The 26,594-nt window shown below is 44.6% G+C and overlaps 1 protein-coding gene across 11 annotated transcripts in view; it reads right to left on the reverse strand.

Annotated features, from left to right (window-relative positions):
- LOC144246712 (transient receptor potential cation channel subfamily M member 8) overlaps window positions 1-6,309 on the reverse strand; it is an 81,617-nt gene extending 75,308 nt beyond the window's left edge. For 4 of the 11 annotated variants that reach the window (XR_014956835.1, XR_014956834.1, XR_014956833.1 and 1 more), the window contains exon 1: window positions 1,900-6,305. The gene's annotated coding sequence lies outside the window, so the exon portion shown is untranslated. Of the gene's footprint in view, window positions 1-1,899 lie in introns of all 11 variants that reach the window. The other 7 variants (XR_014956832.1, XR_014956831.1, XM_085585534.1 and 4 more) reach the window with 4 other exon arrangements.
- Window positions 6,310-26,594: the final 20,285 nt, after the last annotated feature.

Raw genomic sequence — 26,594 nt, forward strand, 5'->3', positions numbered from 1 at the left:
CTACAGCAGCATTGCTCTACTCACAGAGTAGATCTGCTACTCACAGGCAAGAAGAGAGTGGAGTGTGTGGGCTCATTGAGCCTATAGAGAAATCAGGATAAACAGCAGGCTCCTCTGAAAACAGAGCTGGTGATCCAAAAGGGGAAAATGTAAACCTGCAGATAAACCATGCAGCAGCATCAGCTCCCTTGGAGCTTGCAGAGCTCACCAAGATGAGAGGCAGGGACACTCCTGAAGGATGGGGTCATCCAGAGGGACCTGGGCAAGCTCGAGCACTGGTCCATAGGAATCCCACGAGGTTTAACAAGACCAAGTGCTGGTGCTGCACTCGGGTCTAGCCATGCCTAGAATTAATCCAGGCTGGGATGGAGCAGCCCTGGGAGAAGCACCTGGGGGTGCTGGTGGGTGAGAGCTGGACCTGCCCCAGCCCTGGACCTCCATGCCCTGGTCTGATCCCCCAGTGTGAGGGGCAGAGGAGGGGGGATTCTGCCCCTCTGCCGCTGTGATCAGGTGAGACCCCACCTGCAGAGCTGCCCAGCCCTGGGGAGCAACAGCAGAAGATGTGGAATTGCTGGAGTGAGTCAGGAAGCCACAGAGGTGATCAGAGGTCTGGAGCACCTCTGCTATGGGGAAAGGCTGGGAGAATTGGGATAGTTCAGCCTAGAAAACAAAAGGCTTTGGGTAACCCAATTGTGGCCTTCTAGTACCCAAAGTGAGCCTGTAAGAAAGATTTAGCATTTTAGCAGTACTTGGCTGGCAGAATGAAGCTCAGAGTCACATTAAATTCTGAAAATCTTTGGAAGAAAGTTTTGCGTCTTTTCTAGTGAGTCACTGGTCTGTTACCATTGCCAAAGGAAAGAAAGGGTAAGCAAAGCACTGCTGTTACCCAGGACTACCTAAATAGCTGTGGGCTTGGTAACCAAGGGAAGATACAGCTGCGCTGGAGGGGCTGCACTACAGCACAGCAAAAAAACCAGCCCTGTCCCAGCGGCCACCCTCTTTGCACAACCACTCAACCCCAACTCTATTGCCAGCCTCATAAATCTCAGATAAAAGAGAGGTAAGATGCTGGCTGAGGTACAGGGCCCCACACTGAGGGTCTACTTCAAGCAGCATGGAAAAGCTGAGCCAGCCACTTCTGTGCCCCACCTTCTACTGGTTCAAAGGGAGCAGAAATACTCTCTCACTGAAAGGTGAGGGCCATTAGCTACTGCAGGGACTAATTGCACCTGTAGTGGTCTGGCAAAATGGGACTGCAGAGTAGGTATGGCACTACTCTAAAAGATATTAAAAAGTTTTACCCCAATTTGGTTTCCTTTTGTACATACTTGCAACTCACTTCAAGCCTTCAAAGTTGCAGTCAAGTAATTTTTAGCAGATCAAAGGGAACTAAACCCAATTCTTTTACTCAGTACATTTTAAAACTGATTTATTTACCAAAAGCTGCCTAAAATATGTGGAGTTCAACTTGAATGTGTTAGACTTGGCTAAAAGCCACCCTATTCTCTACTGAAGGCAGGAGTGCTATAGAAAGTAAACACCATCGTATTGTCTCCTGCTGATCCCTTAGGGGAAAAAAAAAGGTAAATTAAAAAAAAATTGTATTTGACAGTCACTTTCATGCCATGAAATACAGTAACACTTGAGCTGCACTAAGGATTAAAACATGTATTGCCAGGGACAGCTTAGAGCAGTTACACAACCAAAATAAGAATACAATGAAATAAGAGTATCATGCTTACAGGATTCTCACAACTCTGTTTAGAATTCTTTGCTTCCTGCATTACACCAAAGACTTCCAATTAGCCTTCAGCTATCACAACCCCTTGTTTATTAAAGGCTGGTATTTTAAGCAGAATTCGGCACTGATTTCGCTCACTTCCTCCTTGCACCCCTTACCTTTTCCCACCGATTGCTACTCCAGAAAGAAGCAGGAGGGTAATGCCTGCCTTTCCACGGAGCGTGTCACTCTTTAAACTCCCTGGTCCACCCCTCCACTCAGCCCCTGCCCCGCGGGGCTCACCCGCACACAGGCTGAGCCAGCAGCGCCTTTGCTGCTGCTTTCTCATCTTCCCACGCTGCGGGCTGCTATTGCATTTCCCCGGCTGGCTCCACCTCTCCTCCTCCCACTCTCTTTCCTCTTTAGATTCACTTCAAGGCCAGCTTCCCTTCCTTGCTGCTGGGCTCCCACAGCTGGGAGTGTGGTAAAGCAGGGGGAGGGGAGCGGAGCTGGGAGCTTTTATTCAGCAACGCTTCCTTAACCAAGCAGCTGCTTTGAAGCCCCAAGGTCCAATTTCAACTGCTGAAGTTGCCGGTAATAAAAAACAGCTAAATATAGCACTGCTTTCAAAAAGCAGGTTTGAGATGGGGAACTGTTAAAGCTCTTGGGCTGAAACACATTCAGAATCTGTGAATACACAACTTAGATGTAATAGCCTGTAAACACTTGCTGGAATAAATATTTGGACTCACAGAATGGCTTGGGATGGAAGGGACCTTAGAGCTCATCTCACTTCATGGGCAGGAACATCTTCCACTGTTCCAGGCTGCTCCAAGCCCTGTCAAACCTGGGAAACTTCCAGGGATCCAGGGGCAGCCGCAGTTTCTCTGGGCAACCTGTGCCAGGGCCTCACCATCCTCACTGGGAAGAATCCTGTTGCTTCCATGAGAGCAGCTAAATAGAAATGAAGGCCTTGAGGAAAGCAAATTTACATCAGTGCAGTGGAGACCTGGCAAAGGAAGCAGAAACCAAGAGCCTTGACAAACAAAACTGCCATCCTCTGCATAAAAAAAGAAACGTTCCATTGATCTTGGTAGTCTGTTTACATGTGTAAAGCTTGCCCAGAGCAAAGCCTGAAAGGTGCTGGTAGGAAAGTTGTTAAGGGATAGGATGAGTGGCACAAAAAAATCACACCAAAGACCAGATTCTGCTCTGCAAAGGAGGTTTGACTGCCATATCTTAGGCTTCTACAGAATCACACCTCCAGGTCACTAGAGCCAAAATAACCAACTGAGAGAAAAAAAAAACCAACCAAACAAACAAACAAAAAAAACCCCAAAAAAACCAAACAGGAATAACAAGTCTAAAAATAGCAATATTTAAGTTTACACTTGTGGACAATAGTACTTTCCACCCATTCATTTAGCCAGAAGAAATTCTCACCATCTCCAATGTCTGAATTTGCAATTCCTCGTGGCCATTTATTCCTTAGCACTCATCTTCCCCTGCTGCCATTTCCCTATTCATTTCCTCATATAACAAATGCATTTTGCCCCCTGCTACAACCCATCAACTGCAATGCACACCACTCACAAAATCTACATTCAGTAGTTTCCTCTTTCCCCATACTTTTCTGATACAAGAAGTTTGTGCATGAAAATACTCTTAAGTTATATCCCAGCTGCATTGGAAATAATACTTTTTACACAACTGGGTTTGGGTTTTTTGTTTGGTTTTTTTTTTTCTTTTTTTTTTCTTTTTTTTTTGTTATTCCTAATTATTACCAAGGTTGTAAATTAAAGGCACAATTTAATTCCTTTACTGAAGGGACTGAAGGATGGGGAGGAAGGTGATCCTGCCTCTCCACCCAATACTAAGGAAGCTACATCTGGAGGAGTGCTGTTAAATGTGGGCTCCTCTGTACAAGATATGGATTTACAGGAGAAAATCCAGCAGAGGACCAAAAGAAGATGAAGGGAAAGGAGGATCTTTCATGTGAGGACAGTTTGAAAGAGAAGGGGCTGCTCAGCTTGGAGAAAAGGCTCAGGGATGATCATATCAATGTGCCCAGGTACCTGATGGGAGGGAATGAGGCACAAACACACACATGAAATTCCATCTGAGCAAAAGAAAACCGTTTTTGACCATGAGACTGGTCACACACTGGAATAGCCAAGAGGTTGTGGAATCTTCAGCTGTGGGGATATTCAGATCCCAACTGACCATCCTGGCCAGGCTGCTCTCAGTGACCCCAGTGCAGCAGCAGGTTTGGACTGGGTGATCTCTTCCAGCCCAAACACCATGAGTTCCAAGTGAGCATACCTGAGAGATTAGCTAAAACCCATATAAATGACACTGCCCCACCAGTTACAACCATGGCTCTGAGGTAGGACCAGGACTGGAATCAAGTTCATGCAGGAAACAGTGCTGCAGCCTCCTTCATTCCCTGCCCAGGGAACAGCTGGCAAGCTTCACCCAAACCCTCACCCAAGCCCTTTCTGGGACTTATGGAAATGACAATAACATGGAGTTTATCTTCTCCTCACTGGAGAGGAATGTTGATTTTCTGCAGCTTTGGATGTGCGTTTCTCAGAGCTCAGATACATCCCTCCCCAAAGAAATGGATAAGTCAGCTTGCCTTGAGCAGCATCTGGATCAGCTTTGGACATGTGTGTGGGCAACAGAGATGATGTTGCACTCTGGCTCAATGCATAAAAAACATGATTAAATGTCCAGAAAAGATGCTGGCCACTTCCACACCCTTGTTTGAAGAGTGAAGATTTTATGAATCTGCAGGACAAATCCTTTTTAATCCCTATTTGTTTCCAAAAGCTGCCTGTGGCTGGCTCAGCTCTTCAGCTGAGCAATGATGGATCTATGCCAGATGCCACAGCAAGTAAGCTCAGCACCTGACTTAAATGCAGCTTCCTTAATGCATGGGATCTGATACTTCCAGGGGCACTAGTTTTATTTCATGAATCTTACCTTAGATGCCCTGACTGGTAGCTTTGACCACAGCTGCATTCTGACACAAGTCACTGCACACCTTGAGTCAGGAGAGCTCACTGAACTCCTTTATTAAAGCTGAACAGAGACAGCACAGAAATATCCACTTTTACTCAGAGTTGAAATTAAGGCTTTTGTACGCAGTCATAAAATGCAGTTGACTGACTCACAGTTGAAAGAAAAAATAAAACCAATTTCATTTTAAATCACACTTTAAACCTGCTGTTCCCCTAGGAAAGGTTTAAGAACAAAAATTGGACTAATAATACCTCAGAAAACCACAAGGTAAACAAAAGCTTAATTGTGAGGAACAGAACAAAAGTGGGGTTTGCTGCTGCCAGATGCCTCCTTTCCTAGTGTGTGACTCAGCCAAAGGCCTGACAACACTAAACTGCCAACAAAGACAACTCCTCTTCACAACTCTTACATAAATACCATGAATCCAAATTATTAATTGTACCCAGAAGATAACACTGAGGTTTGTAAAATATCGGAATAGGCTGTCCAGGACAGGGATGGAGTCACCATCCCTGGAAGTGCCCAAAAACCATGTGGATGTAGTACTTGAGGACACGGGTTAGTGGTGAACATGGTACTGGGTTGATGGCTGGATTTGATGACCTGAAAGGTCTTTTCCAGCCTTCAGAATTCTGTGATTCTGTGGCCATCATGTAGAGCAGAGGAACCTGCAGAGAAGTGCTCGTGCTTCTCATCTCTTCACAACCCTCAGTTCACCTGTCAAGAGCCCACAAGCACAGCTCAAAGCCATTGAAGATGTGATGGTATAAAAACACATCCCTTTCCAGGCAGAGGATGATGAATGACTTTGGAGCAGCCCCAACCAGAGGCTTGGCTTTATATAAAGGTTCTGCAGGAAACCCTGGCAAGAAGGAAAGCAAGGGGAGTTGTATTACAGGAAATCATAGAATCCCAGACTGGGTTGGGTTGAAAAGGCTCTTAAAGCTCATCTTGCACCCCCTGCCATGGGCAGGACACCTTCCACTAGACCAGCTTGCTCCAAGCCCTGTCCAATCTCAAACACTTCAAGGGATGGGGAGCCCTCTGGGGCAACAGCAGAATGGGTTAAGTGTCAAGGGAATGCCCCAACAAGGATGCATTATCCATCAAGGACCAAGTTAAGCCTCCAGTCACAGACTCCCACTCAAATACTTTAGAGCTCCCACAGTCCCCTTAGGGACAGGACAATGTCACCTTGCTGGAGAAGGCTGGAAGGACCACCTTTTCTCACACTGCGAGCAGCAGCCACTCTTAAAAGTCTTGATATGTTGCTGAGTCTAGAAATAAGAGAGTCAGCTTGTCTTCTGCCCATTTCTGTGCAGAGCTTGAAAGATTTATTCTGTGCAATAATGAGGACAACCACAGCCCTTACGTCTTTCTTGGCAGTTTTATTAAAACATTGCATGTGGGACTCAGATTCAGTCAAAGAAAGAAACTGAGAGTTTCTAGCCAGGCAGACGCCTGAGAAAGAGCTGGAGAGAATGTAAATAATTCTTTATCTGTCTTGTTTTTCACATTGCTTATAGTTCAGTTCTATCACTGTGCGTCAGGCACTCTGCACCAATGGAGTAGGTTATTTTCACTTCAGGACCAATGGAGTTGGTCCAAACTCCAATGGAGTTGCAAAGCTCTGTATAAAAGAGTGGTGTATTTTGAATAAACTGGAGTTTTACTCTCAGCAGCCTTCTGAGTCAGTCTCTTCATTCCTGTCCTGCCTCAGCAGCGACAATTGCATTGCTTGATTAGGTTAAACCACTTCATGTCAAGATTTACACCAACCCTAAAATAAGAAATTTTGCTATGTATGACTTTTTTTTTTTTTTTTACTAAGCTTGGGGAAAACACTCCCTAACCTCTAAACAAAACTGCAGTTAAGAGCTGAGTGCTCACAGCCTCTGAAAAACAGAAGCTTGGCACTTCCAAGAGATGGCTCTATCTAGAGGTCTGAAAAAGCCATGTCATAACAGATTTACTTTTCAAAAGATTATCTGACAAATGCTGACAGCTTCTCAGCTTGGCTGTCCCACTGAGCCCTGCTCTGCTCCTTCCTGACCACCTCCACTGCAGGCAGCAAAAAGAGCAGGACAATACCACAGCCCCACTCTACATTCTTGTCTCAAAGGTACCTTAGTCACAGAAATCCAAATCCAACCAAGATTTTGGCATCAGTATGATCATGGAATTCTTGGCTAGACAAACTTAAACCTAGTTCCTGAGGCAAGTGCTGATGGGATATTCCAGGTGCCCAGAAGTCAAGAATTGCCAGCTGGGACTCGGCTCTTCTCTGCATCAAAGGGACCAGCAAAGTGAAACAATTGGCCAAGTGATGGACAAGGCAAAGACAAGTTGTTATTGGAACTTGTTGGATTATTGCACTGCCAGTCCCTTGAGTTCCCATGTGATTATTTTACAAGCTATAACACCCAGGCAGCAATAATTCTCTGAAAACAAACAGAGGCCTAGACTCAGCATGAGGAAATGACTTGTTTTCTTAGGCAGTTTTTAAAGGTACAGTCCACCTCCTGCAGGGATCTTTTCTCCATCCCCCCTCATTGTGCACAGCTCCCTACAGCTCTGAAGCTCAAGCTGTACTTGTGGATATCTCTGCTCAAGACATTTCAGGATACTTCACACTGGCAAGACTTTACTCCTGCCACAAACACGGAAACAAAGCTTTGAAGTTACAGTTGAAAGGCACAGTTTAAAGACACACCTAAAGTTCTACTGAGCAAAGAACCTTCCAATAAGGAAAGGAATAACCACAAATATTAGTTAGTGATTAACTTACTCAGAAGACAAAGAAACCTTGTTTGTGTGTGGAGTAACCTCCAGAGCAAGAAACATAACGAGATCGTGTTGGTCCATTCTCACTGCAGAATTCACACAAATGAGGCTGAAGCACCTCTCACTATCATTTCTAAGTTGCGAAGTAATGGATAATTATTTAACTTACTTTTAGAAATAGGAAGTCCACCATAGCACCTATATCCAACTCTTTCCCTCAGTGCACTGATTAAATAGCTGAAAGTTGTTTGCATCAGGTGTTTTATCATTTCAGCAATGCCATACTCACAGCACACAGAGAGGCAGAACAGCTGGAGTATCACAGGAGAAGGAAATCACAGCTCCTGGTGGCCAATTTCCTCAGGTTCCAACACTGCAGGAGATGCAGTGCCTCTCCCAGGAGTGCATTCCTAAGAAAAGCAGGCAAAAACAAACCACAGACTTCAATAAAACAGCCAAAAACCCCTACAAGGCATTTTGTAATCTTACAGCACTCAGGCTTAGAGCAGGATGTATACCTGCCTTCCTGTCTGCACACTTAAGGCAGAATCAGAAACATTAAAGCATCTTCTGGCAGGGTCAGTGGCTCATGACAAAAACCTGCAGCACAGAGAATCACAGGGAGCCTGGCATATGGCCAAGGGGGCCTCCAGCAGCATCCTAGGACAGCAGGCACACAGGGCCTGTCCTGGGAGTCTTGTGTAACACAGGGAGAAAGGCAAGACTCTGGGGAACCAGATCTAGGTTGAGGACTTGCAGCTTCCCCTCTTCCCTTCTTATCCTTAGCTTAATTACAGCTCCACGCTGCATTTCAGCCTCATTTATAGCCTTGTCAGGAATGGGGCACAGCTGGGTCAGAGCCTGTGCCCTCACAGCTGCCTTCACCCAGACAGCTGCACCTGAAGGAGCTCTCCAGTGGCACAAAGAGCCATAACATCACCATGGCCCCAGCAGGGAAGTGCTGAGAGATAAGGGGAGATTGATAAACAGAGCACCCACCACAACCATGGCAAGGGGACCTAGGGCAACTTTGGGTGTATTTTTTTTTGTTTTGGTTTTTTTGTTTGTTTGGGTTTTTTTGTTGGGTTTTTTTTTCTTGTTTTGTTTTTTATTTTTTTTTTTGGTTTGAGCCTCTACTCCACAGCTGTAGAACAGCCTGGCAGTAGTCCAGAGCCTGAGGAAATGGCTGGAGTTGTGTCAGGGCAGGGGCAGGCTGGATTTTGGGGAAGGTTTTTGCCCCAGAGGGTGCTGGCACTGCCCAGGCTCCCCAGGGAATGGGCACAGCCCCAGGCTGACAGAGCCCAAGGAGGGTTTGGACAGCACTGCCAGGGATGCTCAGGGGGGATTGTTGGGTGTCTGTGCAGGGCCAGGAGTCAGACTCCATGATCCCTGTGGGTCTCTTCCAGTTCAGGAGATTCGGTGATTCTATAATTTGTTTATGTTTAGCACAAAATGGATCACTGCTCAGCAGCTAAATTCCATCATATGAATAGAGAATTCTGCCTTTCAGACATACTCTGCTCTTGACAACAGCCTCCCATCTTAAGTTTTTGATAGCTTGGATTCCAAGAAGATCTCATGAAGAGCTATCTTTGGGATTACACTGAGCTATGATATTAACTTTTATTTGTTAGATTCCCAATGAGCAGCCCTACTGCAAGTTTCTTTTTATAGCTGATCAAATTAAACATGTATGACCTGTCACCCTGTAGTCAGTCTCAGTGTTATCTCTTTGCTGAGAAACACAATGGAGAACAACAACATTTTCTCTTCCACAGCCAAATAATTTTTAATCACCTCAGGCAGAGAACCCCTATTGGTAATCTCTCCTCTGGGCCCTCCTTGTTCTTAAAGCGGAGGCTGATAGAAAATTCAATTAATGTGTCCCCTAAGGATAACACATTCAATCACACTAAGTGAGGGAAAGCATGCTCAGATGGAAAAGAAACTCCACCTCCAAACTTCTGTGTCCAGTGGGCAGGACATCATTAGTCTCATGAAGTAAGGAAGGACTTTGGGTTTCTGCTTTGGCAACAAAAAGCTTTGTTGCTGCTGAATTTCGCCCCTTTTAGGATGATCTGCCATCTTAATCCATGGAAGCCCAAAGGAGTTCTCGGGGTCAAACCTTCAGAAGATCACTGTTGGGTCTGTTGTGCTCATTTGGTTTTCCCCATCTGTTGAAGAATATGTAAATCTTATATGCCACCATTTCCACTTCTCAGGTGCCTAAAACATTTTCCACTTAGCAGAGGAAAAAGCATGGATTAAATCCCAATCCTTTTTGAAGGGCAAAATCCTCAAAGCAAAGTTGTATTCTCTTTAAGATTTTGCCTAGTTGGAACTTTCTGCTGCAGTATTTATCACAGAATCACAGAATAGCCTGAGCTGGAGGGGACCCACAAGGATCATTGAATCCAACATCTGGCCCTGCACAGGACATCCCACAATCCCACTCTGTGCATCACTGAGAGCATTGTCAAAATGCTCCTTGGGCTCTTGACATGCTTGGGACCGTGACCACTGCCTGACCATCAAGCCAGAACATCAGCTGGGGCAAGAACTTTTTCCTAACATCCTGCCTAAACTGCCCTGACACAGCTCCAGCCACTTAGCTCAGCTTCCCCACATCATCTTCAAACAGAATATTGTGTCCCAGTCACACAGACCTTGAACAAAACCAACCATTGTCTCACTCAAGCAGGGAGAAGTGTGAAGAATTTCAAACACCCTACACATGGCCAAAAATGGTCCAAAGCAGCTCAAGCACAGAGCAAACCTGCAGATCTTAGTGGATTTGCTCTCCATAACACACATGCCATAGGCTAGAACTCTATGGTCTTTAAGGCCCCTTCCACTCACGATTCTATGATCAGTTTGCTTCCACTGGAGCTGGAGGCATTCTGCAAGTCCAGAGGACTAAAGCTTCAAAAACATACGTTTAAAACAAAATTTTCACACATCCTGTCCCACCAACCCGAAATATGCAGGCGCTGGGTAGAAAGCCAGCTTCCCAAACCATCCTGTTGTCAGCAGCTTCAATGCTGCATAAACATACCCAGGGACAACTGCTGAGTCACAGCAGCAGCACGAGATAATCCAAGGTTTGAAAAATCTGGATTTCAGAACAGAAACCTCTGTGTTGCTGTCAGTTAGCAGCGAAACAAAACACAGCATTGGGAGGGGGGGAGGGGAAGAAAACAAAGCCAAACTGTTGGCTATGTTGGGTAACTTTTCCAGTCTTCTCAGCTTGTGACAGTGGCAGATGGCCCAGTCTGTAAATTAGCAGTTACCAGATGGGCCCCCTAAGTAGCTTTACTGCAGTAAATTGATTTGTTCGTGGATTTGGTATTAAAATGTCCTTCACTGTCTAGGTAGTGTTTGGCTACAGAGCTGCAAATTCCACTTGATTGCAGAGAAGGCCAAAACCCCAAACATGCTTTTTGGGAAGCTACTTCCATGTGTGGTGGTTACTGGTGAGTCCCAGTCAGCAGCCAGGTAGGCATACTGGAGGTACTTGGCTCTGCCAGAGAGGCCAGAGCAGACTCAGGAGACTGATGATCCCTTCAAACTCAGGATATTCTATGACTCTATCATTTAGTTCTGGCCATGGATGATAAATACAGGCAACTTTGCAGTGAGGAGCTGGGAAAGGACACCCTGACTCAGGGAAATATCTGTTGGGTTGATGCAAATATTTCAGGACATAGTTCTCATTGTGGGAGGGAATAGAGCTTATCAGATACTTCAGTGCCATTTGTCTGTATCTCTCCTTCTTCCGTCTTTACCCTTTGCCTCTCCTTCAACCATTTTCTCAGAATCACAGAATTCCTCTGGAAGTCATCCAGTCCAGCCCCCTGGGTCACCTTGAGCTGGCGACACAGGAGTGCATCCAGGTGGGTTTGGAATGCCTCCAGAAAGGGAGACTCCACAGCCTCCCTAGACAGCTCTTCCAATGCTCTGCCACCCTCAATGAACAAAAGTTCTCCCTGATGTAGAGGTGGAGCTTCTTGTGGTTTAGTTTATGGCCATTGATCCTCGTCCTGCCACTGGGCACCACTGAAAAGAGTCTGGCACCACCCTCTTGGCACCCACCTTGGAGAGAATTTTATGTATTGATGAGATCCACTCTCAGTCTTCTCTTCTGCAGGCTAAACAGGCCCAGCTCAAGCAGTTTCTCCTCATCAGAGAGGTACTCAAGACCCCTCATCATCTTTGTGGCCTCTGCTGAACCCTCTCCAGTAGCTCTTTGTCTTTCCTGAACTGCGGAGACCAGAACTTAACACAAAACTCCTAATGTGGCCCCAACAATTCTGCTGGAGGTGCTGATGAACTGTATGTGAAGGTTTTGGTGCTTCTCTGTCTCTTTTGCTGCTCAGCTGTGCAGTGAGTTCTCTGTAGCAATATGTGCTGCCTTGTTATCCAGGGTAAACTTAGGGTGCTGAAAGGCACCTTTATTTTGTACTACTAACCAAAATCTCTACTGTGTCAGTATCTCAAAGAGGATGGAATTACTGGAAAGAAAAGAATTGATTTTCCTACATTTCATGGCAGAGGCTGATAGCCAACATTCTCTAGCTTTGGTTATTATCCTTCCAGACCTCTGCTCAAGTAAGAGGAAATTGTCTCAGCAGTAGTGAGCTGGAAGCTAGAGATTGACATTTATTGAAATGAAATACTCCGCATTCTTTAGATTTCTTAATAAACCCACAAGTGTTTCCATCTTCCTAGAGCTTCTTTGGCATGTCCTGGCATGATATCCCGTAAGACTCAGTCCCAAAAGCCTTTGCATACATTTTAGTTTGTGTCAAAGGCTGGAAACCATGACTTAATGCTCCCAGTGGTCCTCTGTGGCTTCAAGGTCTGTAAAGTCACCAGGGAAGAGTGACAAACAAAAAGAAATGGTTCAAATTTCTGCAAGAGTACTGTCACATGATGGTTTATAGTTCTAATATCTGGATATTAGATACATAGCTGGCAAAACAAACCAGTTTTCCTCTTCAAGCCTGAAGAATTAAATCATTTGTCAGCCTGAAAGCTCATATTTCCTCAAGTTATGCTGCTGACAACAAACAAATGGGCAATGGAGCATTGTTCCACCTCCCTTTTTTCCTCCATGTCCATTTCTCCCACTGTTTCAAAAGAACTCCAAGTTAGATCTCCTACCACAGATATAAATACATACTATTGTTCCTAATTATTATTAACTTGACTCAAACATCTTCACAGGGCCATTTGGTCCTTAATTCAACACTAAATGATCAAAACTTAATCCTGAAAATGGAAAGAGCACCAATGGCTGAACATCAACAGCTGTGATTAAGATACTTTCTGCCTTAGTACTTAGTGAATGTATCCAGCATTGAGACAGGCAGCATCCAAACCCAAACTGCTGTGCTACAAACCATTACTGCTGAATTTTGTGTTTTTCTGCTGGAAAAGAAGCAACAAGACCATTTCTAAACCAAGTTTTTCCAGGGGAACGTGCAATTTAAAGGGCTTTGCACTCCAGCTGATTGAGACTGTTTATATTCAGCAAGCTGTAGCTATTACACACAAGCTAACACACAACTATTTTTCTCCAAAAGAGCCTGGTTTATTGCAAGGAAACCGTGGGGTGCAAAGCCTGCTGCATCAAGAGCTGGAGGAAGTAAACCCTGGGCTCAAGGGAGTGCTGGGAATGACAAGCAGCTCTCTTCCTCTTCTCCTTCAGCACTTCACACAGTGTCTGGGTATCTGGCATGTCATGTTTTCCCCAGAGAACTACTTGTTTTCTTTACTATCCCACCAAGCAGCATCCTACCCTGAGAACCAAGACAGATATTCCTACTGGAATGCAAAACAATCTGGCATTTTTCAGGATAAGGTTTATTGTTGGAGCTTCATTTCCTGTTGGTCATTCTTCCTTCTCCAGCTCTTCTCCACTGAATCTCAGTTTGTCTTCAGATTTTACCCATGACCTGGGCTGACCTGCCTTTGAACCTCTGTCTCTCAAGCTACTTGATAGTCTTGTCCTCCTGTTCACAAAACTCATGTCTCTTGGCAGTGAAGCACAGAAATTTGCATTTAACAATTTAAATAGGAGCATGGAATTTCGTGTTCCAGGAAACCTGTCTCTGCTGCTTGGGGCCCTGTCCCCATCCTCATACAGATGAGACTACCTGCACTACTGCTCCTCCAGCTACACCTCAGCTCTCTGCTGCCTTCCAGACCATCAGTGTCTTTTCCATGGAAGCCTGAACTGATTTTTCTAGATACTTTTGCCAGCCAAGTGGCTTATTTGAGTGCTTTTGTCAGCCTGCCCTGGAGCTGAGGAGGGCAAGCAGTGGGGGGACATGTTCCAGTCCCTCCTCATTGAAATAAAGTTCTATTTATCAATAAATAATTGATATGAGGTAAAAATAATCAATTACTGTTCTAAAAGGAAAGGCGACCCTTTAGAACTGATCTGCTCACTGCAGTGCAAGTTATCCCACCTCACTACTAGCAATTGCTTTTTATTTCCTCCCTCTTCCCCGACACCAAAACCCCAGTATGCCCTTTTTAGTTGTTTTCAGTCACTAATTCCTTCCAGTTCAAGTCCTTCCTGAAGAGACTGAAGCAAAAACCTACTAATAAGTTTGCAGTCCAACCTGAGCACTTGGCTTATTCTGTTTGGTGTCTTCCCTTTGTTTACCATCCATTCAACTTTTTTAGTGGCTTCACCCTTTCACCTCCCATTCCTGGTACATGTTTGAGATTGTGGCTTTCCTGTTTTGAAAGCCAAGGATAACACATTTATCCTCCTGTTCCCTGTTTTGTTCTTGGCAAAATCCTTTCCCTGCATACTGCACCATATGCATACTCACCATACAGTACCATGGCACTTTAGTCCTTAGAAGCATTTTCACTGCAAATCCACAAAGCCAATCCCTTATACACATTCCCACGATGCACAGACTCACATTGGAAAGTTGTACTTCACCATTTCTTGCACTTTGAAGTGCAAGTACCAAAAGGTACACGAGGAAATGCTGTCTCCTTCACCCTCATCTTCCTACAGTGGCTATGAAGAAATAGAAAGCAGACTTCAGCTTTTGCCAGGTTTTGTGCATTTTCTTTCTTTATCCTTCTCATTGCCAGGCTGGTCAAACATCTGGGCAGCTGCTGGGCCGTTATTTGTGTGAGGAGTGAGGGCTGTACAGACTCAGGCAGTTCATACAATTGACTGATAAAGTGCATCACCAGAGCAGGTTACACAAGCACGCCTGGAAAGCCACATATTGTGCATAGCCGGGTAACGAGATAAAAATAGCTGAATATTGGTTCTAGGAACTGGATCAGCAGGGTCATCCTAACCTGAATTGTTCATGGCTCAGCAGCTTCTCTAAAGTTCATCCAGAGAGCCTGGGCTGTAACAAACCCCCTTGTGTGATGCAGCAGCAGCCAGCAGTACTGTGTGTGCACTGAGAGCCTTCCTGCAGTGCAGAACATGACGGTCTGATAGGTCACTGTAGAATCACAGGATGGTTTGGGCTGCAAAGGACCTCAAAGCCCATCTCATCCCACCCTCTGCTATGGGCAGGGACACCTTCCATTCTCCCAGGTTGCTCCAAGCCCCATCCAGCCTGGCCTTGGACATTTCCAGGGACCAGAGAGCCACAGCTTCTTGGGCAACTTTACCTCCTATCTGTTTTTACAGGTACTTTTATGCAATCTGAACTGACAATCAAAGGCTTTTCCCCTCTTCCCAGGCCACCAGCTCCAACTACTTCAAGCTAGTACAAACATTTATATTTTCTCATACTTTCTGGAATCACAGAATCATTTAGATTGGAAAAGACCTCCAAGATCACCGAGTCCAACCAGTGACCGATCCCCACCTTGTCACCCAGGGCAGAGCTCTGAGTGCCACAGCTCCAGGCATGGGCACTCCACACAGCCCTGGCCAGCCCCTGCCAAGGCCTGACCACCCTCTCTGTGAAGAGATTTCTCCTGATGTCCAACATGAACACAGCTTGAGGCCGTTCCCTCTCCTCCTGTCCCTGTTCCCTGGGAACAGAGCCCAGCCTCCCCCCCGGCTGTCCCCTCCTGTCAGGAGCTGTGCAGAGCCACAAGGTCCCCCTGAGCCTCCTTTTCTCCAGGCTTCCTGCCCTCCTGGCTGAAGCCAGTTGTGCCTGGGAGGCTGGAAGCTCGCCAGGCACAGGCAGTCATTCTGCACACCATATACCAACCTTTGGACAGCTTTGTCCTCCATGGCATCAGTGTCACTTGCATGAGTGAGAATGCTGGAGCTTATGCAAATTATCCCCAAGCTGATGCAGAATTGATCCTATTTAAATATTCATCAACTACAATCAACTCATAGTATTTAGGAATTACAAAAAAAAAAGGTAAAATAACTAACTCTTTTCCTGCACAGACAACAAAGTGCTTGATTCTTTTCTCTTAATGACAAAAAATGAGTAAATGTAAATCAGTGCATTTTATCTCTGTGGAGGGAAGGGACAAAACATAAGTTATGAAAGCTATTATGAAGTTTGTAGTGTACTAAGAACTCCAGCTAAATAGCTCAACTGTTCAGAGTGACATTTCAGCCCACTTTGGTGCACTTTTTTTCCTTTTTTTTTTGAACAGTGAAGCAATCAAGGCTTGAATAAAGCCTGGTCCGACACTGAACTGATTCCCAGAGCCAAAGGACTGATTTCACTCCTAGGTCAGGCACAGATTTGGCTATGTGCTGTGACAGGGCACTGGGAGCTGTGTCTCAGCCCCCAAGTGCAGATGTTTAAGCACTCTCCACCAGTGATATACACACACCAGTGCAAAAAGAGGTCTTTCCAGGGAAAAGAAAAAAAAGCTGCTGTGGAAGGACAAGGAAAGAGCAAGGACAAGCCCACACAGAGAGGTGGTAGTCATGAATCATCATATAAGCAGAACAGAGTATAGTTCTGTCATGTTGGAAAACTCATTCTTGTTACATTTTCCAGCTGCAGATCACTTGGAGACCTTTGAGTACAGAAGCCTTACTCATTCAGCTTTGCACTTCAAAGCTTATTACTGATAATTGAGAAACACTTACTTAAAACTCTTATTCTATTCACCAAAGTGACATTTGAATGTCAGCTTTCCCTTTGGAGAATGAAGTTTTTGGCAGCAGCCTTCCCTCAGACTGCAAATCTGCAACTAAAAGTTGAAATGCTGAGTTGAGAGTGGAGTAAGTGCTAATCCTTAGCCATGAACACGCAGCAAGTCCTGTCCAGAACTAGGAAAAAGGGTTTGCATTACATTTAGTTACAAGTTTCCCATTTTTTCCAAGGACCAACTCAGCCAGACAGGGCAAAGCTGCACAGCCAGGATTACACAGGGGCACTAAAGGTTTACTCTGCTAAGTCCAAGTAGGGTAAACTTATTGCACCAGCTCACATGTTCCAGAAAAAGTGCTGCAAAACTCCCACTGGCTTCAACCAGCAACCTCTGCCACAGAGGCAGAGTCTTGACTGTGGTGATTTGGCTGGAATCAAACAAGGAGACTTTAGGTAGTGACTGGTTTTATTGGCACCCATTAATCAGTTTTTATTCATATTTATTCACTGTAACTTCTGTGCATGTTAGATTGGAACCCTGATTCCATCCCCTTCCAGCAGAAAATATTCTTTCCATGCTGTTTTCTTACAGCCTATAAATAGTTAAGAGTCAATTTTATTAGGTTGCTCTTATCACCTGAAGTGCTACTTTGGCTCCTGGGGAGCCCAGCTAAGCAAACAATTACTTTTCTCCCTCAGAATATTAGGGCAGGCTCCAGGCAGTTCTCTGTTACAGCACACACCATCTTCTTCCATAGCATTTGAAAACTGAACAACTTCTGCAGGGAAAAAAGGGACAAACATCTGACTGAACTTCCAGTTCCAACTAAAAAAACAAAAATGAGCAAAAGCACATACAAATGTGGAATTGTAGAGAAGAATCAAAAAGAATCATCAAAAGCAGCATGGGCAGCAGGGGAGGGGCAGATTCTGCCTCTCTGCCCTGCTCAGGTAAACCCCCCTGCAGGGGGGCATCAAGCCCTGTGGTCCCAGCACAGGAAAGACGTGGAGCTGCTGGAGCCAGGCCAGAGGAGCTCACAGAGATGATCAGAAAGATGGAGCAGCTCTGCTGTGAGAAATGTTGGGATTGTTCAGCTTGGAGAAGAGAAGCTTCAGGGTGACTTAATTGTGGCCTTCCAGTGCCTGAAGGGAGCTTCAAGCAAGATAGAGAGGGACTATTTCCAAGGGCCTGGAGCACCAGGACGAGGGGAGGGTGCTTCATATTGACAGAGGGCAGGGTTAGATGGGATTTTGGGAAGTAATTGTTCCCTGTGAGGGTGCTGAGGCCCTGGAACAGGTTGCCCAGAGAAGCTGTGGCTGCCCCTGGATGCCTGGAAGTTCTCCAGGTTAAACAGGGTTTGGAGCAGCCTGGGACAGTGGAAGGTGTCCCTGCCCATGCTGGAGTTTAGAATGAGATGGGCTTTAAGATCACTTCCAGCCCATCCCATTCTGTGATTCTAGGACTTGTGTGTTGTATCAAACATTACTCAGTGTCATATAAAGCCAACAAGTTACCCAAGCTGCCAGGCTTTTGCCACCAGATTTTTCATCCCTTCTGAGTACTGGTTACAAACCATTAGCTGTCAGTGCAAGCCTGCTCCCTTAGATTGACTGATAACCAAGCCCCTCAGCCATATTGATATTCCTCTGCTGACAAGAAGCAGCAGGCAAGAGAGGAGCACTTGACATTTGTGTCCTGACTCCTCCTGCTTTGCACAACTCCTCCTGCTTTGCATGAAGCTGTGCAGCACCCTGGGAGCTCTGACACAACAGGTCTTGGAATGTGCTGTACATCCACTCAAAGCTTGAACTTCTCAGGGCAAATAATGCTAACTCTGGAGATTACACTGAGATGTTTCTCCCCTGCAGAAGACAGCTAAAGTATGGATTTATATTTAGTCACACTCTGTTTTTCATTAAAACCCAAATGAGTCTTAGTTTTCTTCTGTCAGATTGAGTAAGAAATACTCCCTGCTTCTTCCAGGCAAATAGTCCTGCTGCCAGATTTAAGCTTTCCTTAATCTTCTCTGGGAATGAATTATACTGAGGAACCACTTGAACTCCTCTGAAACTACAATTTCCTTGAGTGGCAAGCAGCCTGATTCTATAAAAAGTATCAGTAAAAAGACAAATGTATTTGATGAAGGCTCCTGCTGATGTCAACATGAGACACCAGCAAGGATGATGGGTAAAAACCTGCCCGTGCAAAAGAAATAAAGCCAGTTCTGAGTGGGATGAGTGTAAAAAACCATGAAATGCTGCCAGCTCCTGAGTGCTGTTTGCATCACTTTGGTTTTCCACATAAGGCATTAACATGCTTCATTTCTAAGTGATTTATAGCAGCATTAAAAATTCTTTCGCTGCTTTGTTTTGTTTGGAGATTTTCATTATCAGGGTTGGCACAACATACTGTTTTTGGGGCTGACAGACATCTCCCTGCATTTAGCAGCTGGAGATGTTTGGGAACACCTGGTAGCAAGGTTCCTTTAGTCTTGAGAGAAAGAAGAACCATTGGGAATGATATTAAGTAGATAAATGAAGCTTTGGAGCTTTTTTTCTCAGGCTGACCATCAGAGGATGTCTTGTCTGGAGTCAGGGAGCCATTAGGACAGGAATCACACCAGGGCCTTCCTGTGCTCCCAGCTGCCCTTTCAGCTGTAAAATCATCTGCAGCTCCAGCTCCCCCCTCTCTAACATCAGGCTGATGGTCTGTTCATGCTCACACACACTGAAGGTAGCATGCAGTCTTCAGTCTGCATCAACTCCCAAAAAAATCTGATAAAAAATTGATGCTTTACAGCCCAGAAGTCTGGGGTTTCAGATTTTGGTCAACATTCCAGTGAATCCCATTGCAAGTAGAGATATCTCAGGTCCCTGAACCACATTTTGAGAGGTTTGCTGGTGTAAAACTCAGGCACTGCAGGGCAGGATTTAGCTGAACTGCTGTGGTTTCATGAATCATGGTGCTGCCTCATCAACCAAGAAGTCAAGCCAGCCTCAGCTTCCCAAAAAGTTGCTAAAATGCTGTTTAGCATTTTTAATGAAGGCAAAATACACCCTCAAGGGCCCTGAGCAACCATTAGTAACATCCAGCGACAATAAACAAGTAATATTAGAGAATTTTTGGTAAAGGAACTCAACTAATGGCTTTAACCACAGCAGGGAGAGGCTGCTGGGAGCTGGATTTGATGGGAGCCTGGTATTGGAATTGTCAGTGATTCTGCAACTGCTAAGGCAGCCTAAGCACTGAGTGATGAACTCTGTGAACTGAGTCAGCATTTACAGCTCCCTGCATGAGAAGGAAAAGGGCATACAGTAAATCTCCCTTATTTTGACAATAATGAATGATGAAAGGACATCTGAAATCTTGTAAGTCCAATGTGTTTCTTCACTTCAGCTTCAGGTAGAAGTTTTGTACCTGAGGGTGTCAGTGCATTTAAAGTCAATCTCATTTGAAACCCTCTTGGCATGACCTCCAGTGACCATCAAGTAACAAATGGTGATGTTGCACCTTGTGAAAAGACCAAATAACCTGTACCATTCAATAAAACAACAATTAATATTACTCAAAATGAAAGCTCAATGTTTTTTCACATAATGGCACTGAAAGATGCTCTAGAAGGGCAGCATGTCACAGAACCAGTGCTTGATCTTGAGGCCTTTCTCAAAGTCAAGCACAACAGATAAACCTAAAAACAGCCTTCAGTAGGCACAGACATACATACACACATACAAGCAGGGTGCTAAAACCAGAATTCAGATGAAAGAGTCAAGTTTTGCATATTCACAAACGCTGCCCATGCTCGATCCTTCCTTTTCCTGATTTCTCACTGTCTCCTCTCTCCCCCTTTACCATTCCCTGAAGGGCATTACCAGCCTCAGAACAGCATAAACCATCACATCATCTGAGCTGCGTGGCTGCGTGGGAGCATTCCAGCAGCAGCCAGGCAGCCATGTCCACACCAAGAGCTCTGACTGCAGGAAAGGATTCCAGAGGATTCTTCACATACAACTTTGTGCACAGAGATCCTGGCTACAGCAGCCCAGAGAGTCACGTCCCAGCCCCTGGCAGTGGCAGGAAGCAGGAAGGCTCTGCATGGCCATAAACCAAATAAAATCCATCTGGGCATAAGTTCATATTTATTAGCATTTCCAATGCACAGTGGCTCCCAGGCTGCTGCATCTCACTGGTGCATAAGCAGTCTTTTTGCTGCTATTATAAAACAAATTACCTCATGCATGAGTGGTCTTATTATCAGTTCATGCTCCAAGCTGTTCTCCTGTGCTGACATATGTACCCCCTGTTCACCCTGTGCTGCTGAAGGCAGATTGGCTTCTGAAACCACCCATCAGATAGAGCAGGAAATGGATGATAAAATATTGTGTACAGCATTAGCTCCAATGCATTCCCCATATTCCGCTCCCTCTGCTGTGGTTTGCTGCTCTGTGTAAAAGGGGTTAGAAATAGGGTGAGAAATAGGGTTTCAACCCCTCTCTTTGTCCTTTGCCATCCCAGCCTCTCATGGCAGGTGTTTCTCTGCCTGTCATGGCTGCAGAGCTCTCTCCCCATTAAGGCCTGCAGTGATAAATTTTGACTTGAGCAGCACTGGACACCTCAATGAGAAAATAACCATGGCATGGAAGCACCAGTCACTGAAATGAGAATATTATAAATAGAAATATTCCCCATAAGCAGCTTGTGACTAAGCTCACTTTTGAGCTAAGAACTTCCCATGGAGATGAACTCTGCAGGAAAGCTCACAGAGTTATAAATACTCAGAATTCATTAACAGATCTTTTTAGTTGCAAACATTCTTTTCCGGCTGTGCATCATGACACTGGTGCTCCCAACCCATTCTCCTTTCAAAAGCTGCAATTGTTTAACCCCCAGATCTGGCTACTCTCAGAAATCCACAGGAAGAAAACATTGGGGCAGTTCTGAATATTAAGACCTTATTCCAGTGCCAAAGAAATAAAATAAAAAAGAAAAATATGACAAGGAACCAATGCTATGTCATGAGCAAGTCTAGAGTTTCATACTCTTCATAAGTTTTAACATTTTGCTTATCTATGAAGGAAAAAAAAAATATTTTAAGGGCCTATGATTGTATTCCATGGATTCTGAGGTAATGGGAATTGTGGGTTTGCACTCAATTTCAGTACTCACTGCCTGCCCAGCTGCATTTCCCAGCAGTGCTCTGATGAGAAGTATGAAGGTTGACGGACCAGGGTCACTGGAGCGGCAGATCCTCCATGGAGATGTTTTTGTTTCCATGTGGTTACCCAGCGTCAGGGCTGCACATCAGCATTGGACTCCCAAAAAGGCTGTAGTGAATTGCAGCATTATTTGCATCCAAATAGTCTCTCAGTTGCAGATGTTCTCTTGCAACCATGCAGTGATGCTCCCTTGAGCAAGGGTTTAGCTTATGCTAGGCCAGTTTACGTATTTTTAATTTCATTTCATAGACATGACCCATAAGAGCCAAAGATTTATTTTCTTATGTTGCAAGCTAAAAGCAGAGCAAGCCAGTTTCTTTTCACCTAGCTGTCTAACCACTGTTCAAAGTCACAGAGCACTGTTTTCTGTTCCTGCTTATTACTTTAATTCACTTACTGAAGGCTGGCAATCAGACCCAGCCCTGCTGCTCCTGTTGCCATGTAGGTGTTTGGCAATAGCCTCTACACAGGGATTGTGGTACCATATTAATGAGCTCTTTATCACTAAACTATTAAATCAGGAGCTTTATGGATGCTTGACAGCAGGGCAAATCTGTTGAATCACAGAATCCCAGAATGGTTTGGGAATGGCCCTTAAAGCCCTAATTCCCCCTGGGAATTCCCAGGGGCAGGGATACCTGCCACTACACCAGGTTGCTCCAAATCCTGCTCTTTCCTCAGCCCCTAAGAATAATTCTGTTACAAAAGGAGGGCAGGAGTTCAACTATGCAAGCCAAACTCTACATGAGTCTCATGGCATCCTAGTATTTGCCCTTTTGTTGCAGAGCAAAATGTTTTCTACAGCTGTCTGCTCCAGACAAGACCAGCAGCTGTGGCTGGGCCATTTTCTCAGCTCAGGGAAACAACCCCGATTCTGTCTTGTCCCAGACTCTGTTTCTAGTCAGCTGAGCTTTTTCCAGCCAACTCCATGTCTGGCTTCTAAATTTTAGCCCAGAAAGGCCAGTGCCCCACAGTTTCTACTTGATTACTTCAGTTTAATCAGGCACTGTGCTCTTACCTAAAGATAAGGACAAACTTCCAGATATCAGGCTGATTTTCAGGCATCTTCACTCCAATTAAACAGGACACTGTGCTGTAAGAGGATCTCTAAATGTAAATGCATCAGCCAGTCCCAAGGCTGACAACCAGGAACATCCTGGACTGCTGCAGGAAGGAAAAATCACAGCAAGGAGAGCAAGCAGCATGCTCCAAATGCTGCTTTGTTGAGCTATTACTCACCAAGGAAAGAGCATAATTATTTTTCCATGCTTTCATGAAGTGAAGAGAGGATTCTTCAGCCTTATCTAATGGCTCATGCCTGCAGTGAGCTCAAACACAGGGACTACCAGTTCCCTGTAAGATCTTTTCCTTTCACATAGGCAAGTTATTTTAGGACTGTAGGTGTTGAGTGATGCCCATGTTTACCTGTCACTGTGTATGTGAGCCCAAGAGTGAACTCACCAGGTAGCACTTACTTTTGTACTCTCACTTTGCTTTGCAGAGGACTATATACTCTAAATTAAAATTTCCAATTTAAATTTAATTTCAAGCTCCTGGAGTTGTTTGCCCTCCCATACCACTGACAGCACAGTGCACAGGGCAGGTACCTTGGCAGATGTGTGGCTGCAATCAGCCACAGCTTCTTCTCCAGCCTCTAACTTGCCCTATCATATTTGAATTCAACCAGTTTTTCCTCCTCCTGGAAAGAAAAAAAATGCCTGTGCAAACAATCTGCTGTTGGAACAGCTAATTTTCAACACTAATGTGGACAGGATCTACAAAATTACCTCAGCCTCATGTGCCTCTTTGTGCCATCTAGAATTAAATTGATGTTTCTTTTATATCCTCTCTTCACCAGCAGCCAATTGGTGGTACAACACACATTATTATCCTGATGTTTTCTGGTGATCCTTTCAGCAAATGTGTCTAAAATAAACTGTCAGTTTGGAGTGCTGTAATCTGATTTGGACTGCACAATCACTCCTCACATAAGGTACTGTTTTGTTTGCATTATTCTACCTGCTCAGCACACAAACTGCAATTCAAAAGCCACTGGGGATGGAAAAGAGTTGATTGTTTCAACTTCTATAGATGGGGGTTTTCCCTAAAATTTGACTGCTGTTGGCTTTGGGTAAATCTCCCTGCTAAGTTCCTGCTCAAGTGGTTCAGAACTTCAAGGGTAGTGAGTTAGCCCAGCTGACTTGTACTTAACTTCCACCAACCCACTTTTATTCCCATTCTTTTTGGTCCTTGAATACTGGTTTTTGCTAAAAATTACTCCCAGTTTCAATGGCCTTCAGCTCACAGCCAGCGCCTCACTGCAGCTATTGGCAACCTTTCTGTGCTAAATTCAATTTGTCTGTGCCTTTCAGATATTCAAGATTTCACTTCTTAAATCCTGCTTGGCACTGAAGAGAAGAGGATGTTATAGACATTTCTCACTGCAGGTTTAGTTTCAACAAAAGCCCCAATTCTAGGCATCTCTAATCAGGTTTTTGAAAACTATCTCTCAGAAGCAAGAAGCAGCTCTTTGAATTATCTCTTTTTTACAGTGTGAAGTTAATGAAAGTCCAAAATGTTTCCACTCATTTCATTATAGGAGCCTTCATTTACATTCCATTGAGCTGAATCATAACTAAGCCTTACCCCCACATTGGGCATGCAGCCTGCACAGTTTACATGTGTGTTGGTAAAAGGTGAAGAAAGCTTTTTTCCCTTTTTTCCAGACAAATTTCCTAATCAATTTCTCTCAGTCTCTTCCCCAAGTGTCCAGTTTTTACTGTGCCAGGCTAAAGGTAAAGGCTAATTTAGAATTACAGTTCACAGAGACTCAGGTTTAATGTAGTCAAACCTGGTTTTTAAAATTATTATTAGATTTAATGGGAAAATAGGCTTAACTACCCACTACAGTTTTTCAACTAATTGTGGAAACACCTTGCAAAAGTGGATGCCTAACTCTGCATGATTTATGATTTAATTTTCCCCCAGTAACAATCACAGAATCCTAGTCACAGACTGGTTTGGGTTGGGAGGGACCTTAAGGGGCCTTCCATTGTCCCAGGCTGCTCCAAGCCCTGTCCAAACTGGCCTTGGACACTTCCAGGGACCCAGGGGCAGCCACAGCTGCTCTGGGCACCCTGTGCCAGGGCCTCAGCACCCTCACAGGGAAGGATTCCTTCCCAATACCCCATCCTACCTGGCCCATGTAATCTTAAGCCTATTCCAGTAGGGCAGTGATTGCTCAGCTCCAGGTTTCCTACCCAATTTGTGGACCTGAAATGATTTGCTGTGGTTCCCAGCTCTACACATAAAATCTCAGCCCCAGTGTTAAAGAGATAATAATTGTCTCCAAATCCTATAAATATATAGGATATCTATCTATCTATCTATCTATCTATCTATCTATCTATCTATCTATCTATCTATATATATATATATATAAATATCCATGGATGGCAGCCAGCTGGATTGTCACACAAACAGATAGTGATCAAGGTGAGCCAGTTTTGAGATGGCCTAGTCCCTGTATAGTCCAAGAGGAATCTTTAAAAGTCTCTCTGGAGCTCTTACTTATATTGATGCATCCCAGAAATAGCGATGCCAATTTGTACAGCTGGAGCATCCCTTACTTGGTTTGGAACATTACAATAATTGAAAATATGTATCAGAGAAGGACTTCAACCTTTCAATTATGATCTCAGCCAAGCAAAACAGATATATGGAGAAATTTGTCAGGAAACAGGATGGATTTGTGGGCACTCTCAAGGACCTATTTATGGATATGGATTAGAAACAGGTACTTGTTACCTCCAGTATTAAATCTCAGCAGGTCAAAGTTCTCTATTTCCTTACAAGTTTAGCAATATTGCTACCTCAAGGAAAAAGAAGCATGGCCCACACCACAGGCAGGATATCTCTGTGTCTCACCAAATGGCAAAATGAAGCAACCTATAGTTTATGGCTCCTGGAAGTATTCCCAATCTTCCCAAGTTAGCCATGGCTGCACTAATAGCTGCCAGAGTCAGCTCTCAGCTATGGTTTAAAAATGAAAACAGATTTATCTTCTACAGTGGCTGTCACTCTTTACTGTTAATTATCAGCCTTTATTATTCCTTTTTTCCTTCCAATAATATCCTCCCATTCAGCCAAGGGGACAAGGCTTCCCATACCCAGGTCTGGAAAGCCCTTCCAGTCAGGGCTGGCTCACTGGACCACTTATTATTTACAAGCTGCCGATGCCTCGTGGAGAGGTTACTAAAGGCCATCTGCCTGAAGAATTCCTGTTTATATTCCTCTTGCTTTATCCTTAGGAAAAACAGTTGCATACAGGCAGAGGTATTTAAAGCTTGACCCATCCTCCCTGGTCCTGCTGGGAGCTATAATCTGTCTGTGCTATCTCGACTGATATTTGTGTAGCTGATTATGTCATCCAAACAAGGGATTAGGATCCTGATTTGGGGAGGGAGCAGCACGAACAGAGGGTGTCTGAAGGGACAAGCTTTTTTTTTGTTCCCAGTCAGATTCCCTGAACAAAAGGGAGAGAGAAGAAATGCATCTTGTATAAAGGGCAATTGTTTCCCAATGGAACATTTAATGTTTTTCCATTAAGCATGAGCTGCTCTGGTTGTTATGGAATATTTTATGAACAGGTCTGCTAATGCGATGCCCAGCTCCGGCACTGTCTGCTCCAGGAAAACAAAGCCAGCACAGACCATCCTTTTGTGTTTTGATTTCCTCCTTTCACCCACACAGGGGATGAATCAGAATATTATCTTTGAGGTTTTTAT

This window comes from Lonchura striata, chromosome 7 (genome assembly GCF_050655825.1).
Source record: "Lonchura striata isolate lonStrDom1 chromosome 7, ASM5065582v1, whole genome shotgun sequence".
NCBI lineage: Eukaryota > Metazoa > Chordata > Aves > Passeriformes > Estrildidae > Lonchura > Lonchura striata.